Source organism: Sciurus carolinensis, chromosome 15, assembly GCF_902686445.1.
Source record: "Sciurus carolinensis chromosome 15, mSciCar1.2, whole genome shotgun sequence".
Lineage (NCBI taxonomy): Eukaryota > Metazoa > Chordata > Mammalia > Rodentia > Sciuridae > Sciurus > Sciurus carolinensis.
Genome location: NC_062227.1, coordinates 2145977 through 2148837, shown reverse-complemented (window position 1 = coordinate 2148837; position 2861 = coordinate 2145977).

Genomic DNA, 2861 nt, shown 5'->3' with positions numbered 1-2861 from the left:
GGGAGCCCACCGAACCCAGGCAGCCCGACCCTCCCGTGTGTGTCTGGAGAGGGTGTGGGTGCTAGGCAGGTGTGGGGAGGGAGCCTGAGACCCCACGCTTCCCTGGACACGGCTGGGTGTACTCAGCAGAAGGTTTGCCTGCTCCTTGCCAAACGTCTTGTTTTCCAGCCCTAGCGCTGCACCTGCAGAGCCCGCCCCCTCCCGTCCTGGGGATGGACGTCTTTTCAGCAGACCCGTGCTGGCCAGGGACTTCCCCCTTCACGGGTCTTGGCGACTGATTCTCCGACAACCACGAATCTCGTTTCTGGCACTCTAGATGGCTTTGTATCGTCCAGAATTTTACATGAATTGCAATTATGACTTTGGTCTGGTCTCTGACGTGGCATGATTACTTGGGAGTTCACCCGTTGTGGGACCTCTGGTCAGCTCACGTGAGTGGCAGTCCACCTAGGGACATGGCACAGCCTGCTGGCTCCACCGCCACAGGCTCTCGTGCCCCTGGACCTGGGCACTTTCAAAGCTGCTTCAAACACACTGCCCCTCTCTTTGGGCACATGCTTTCCTTTCTCTTGGCAGAATACTCAGGGGTGGAAGAGCTGGGTCACGGGGTCAGCGTGTGCTTGAATTTTTAAGAAAATGTCAGTGTTTTCCAAGGGGTGGAGCCACACAGCTCTTGGCTGAGCGGCGTCCGGGCTCCGGCCGGCTCGGGGTCTCGCCGAGGCCGGGGGGCAGCCCCGCGAGCCCCGGCCGTTGCCGTGGTGTGTGGTGGTATCTCACTGAGATTTTAGTTTGCATTTCCTTAGCGACCAGTGATGTTGAGCATCCTTTCATGTGCTGGGGTGTGACCTGGACATCCTCGCTGCCCAAGTGTCTGTCAAATTTTTTCATTTTTTGAAATCGGGCAACTTACTGGGCTGCATGAGTTGTCTGTGTGTTCTAGATGCGAGTCAGTTGTGGGATCTGTTTGGAAATATTTTCTACCTGTTGTTGACTTGTCTTCTCATTTTCTTAACAATGTGTCTTGAAGACTGAAGGACTTTAATTCGACTGAGGTCCAGTTTATGTTTTTCTGTCTTGATGCCTGTTTTGGATGCGGTGCTGGAGAAATCCACGCTAAACGCAGGTTAGTAAGAATTTCCGTTGTATTTTAGGCGTTGTGTAGTTTTTGGACTCGGACCTCAGACCCGTCGAGTCGACCTTCTGCACCGGGTGAAGTGTGGCGGGATTCACCTCATTTATTTTTTCCTCATCTGGTTCTCCTACGCGTCTGGCGCTTGCTGAAAAGCTGCTCTTCCCTCCTTTGGGACCACTCTGTGCTTGTGGAGTCCCCGGGCGCCTTTCCTCAGCCAGCGCTGCGTTGTCCGCCTTATGTTCTCTGTTGTCCTCTTCTCCACTCTAGTTTCCTGGTGAACGCCAAGGCCCTGGACGGGCCGCCCGGAGGCTCGGGGCTGAGGGTCTCCCACAATGCACTGCTGTAGCTGCACCGCAGCTTTCCATAAGTCCTGTTTATCTTTTGATCAGTTCATCCTCACTTTTCCTGCCCGCCCTGGTTATCGAGAGCACGTTCATTTTTCACGTTTTTGGGGATTCCCCACGTCCGCTTCTGCTCTGGATTTCTAACTAAGCGTCCCCGGGGCTGGAGGGTCTTTGACGGTGTGATCGCTTCCACGTTGGGACGGGAGCCAAGGCTGCTGTGCTCTGCGCTCTGCCTGCGGGTCCTGGCTCTCCTCAGGCCGGCTCCTCCGCGTGCTGAGTGTGCCGGGGTCCGGTGGTGGTGCTGCCCTGTGCCGTCCTGGCCTCCGTGGGCTCTTGGACGGACTGCAGCGTTTAGAGTGGCCAGGCTCTTTGTGAGGGATGCCCTGTCGGGGGTGGCAGCCGCTGGCCGTCCTGAAGCAGAGGCGCCTGGTGCCCACTCCTCCCGTGGCCAGCCCGTACTGGTGCGCACCCTGGGTTTTTGCGAGGCCGTGGTGGTGCTGACCTCATCCCAACAGTCCCTGGCGTCCTGCTGGGCTCTTCGGACAGTCGCGTGGCTGTGGGGTGGTTCAGGGGCCGCCTTCCCTTTCCCTTCACCCCACTTTGGTCTAACTGAGTGAGTTTTCGGTGCTTCCGTCCTGTCCTCCGTATCATCTTGATCGCTCTGCTTGGAGCTGAGAGTGTGTTTTAGGGATGGACACGCACAGCGACTCCAGCCGGGTGCCCCGCTCAGGTCTGATGTGAGAGCCCAGCCTGGATGTGACGCAGGTCCCCGGGGTTGGCTGTGGCCGGGGGCCTCAGGATGGCCCAGCCCTCATGAGAAGAGTCGCTGGACAGGTGACTGTCCCCTCTCCACACCTATTTGCAAGCACACAACCAGAGGTGGCGTCCAGTCCAGGAGGAGGCCCTCGCCAGAACCTGGCCCCGCTGCCCCTGAGCTTGGCCTCCAGTCTCCAGAGCTGTGGGACACCACTCGGGTGGAGGTGGCAGCCTGGGCTGCGCGTGAGCAGGGCGTCCCGTCCACCCGCATGACTTCCCTGGGTCCTCCTTCCCTCCGTGGGCGGGTTCCCTCGGGCGGGGCTTCCTCCTGCTTCTAGAGGGATCCGTTCCCACGTGCTCTTCTGTGACGCATTTGCTCCGCGTCTCCTGCCTATGTCTTGGAAGACCTTCATTCCCCTTTGCTTTGCAAGACGCTTCCGTGGGTGGAGCTCCAGGTGGGCTTCCCTCCGCCATCTGGCACTCAGAGCCGCTGCCAGACCTGCTGCCCTCTGGGGCCCCATCCTCTCTACACCACCTGGCTTTTGGTCAGGTTGCCGGGAGGACTTTGTGACGTGCAGCTGGGGTGGCCGCTCCCTGGCCCCCTCAGTCAGTAGTTTTTGCCAAGTTTG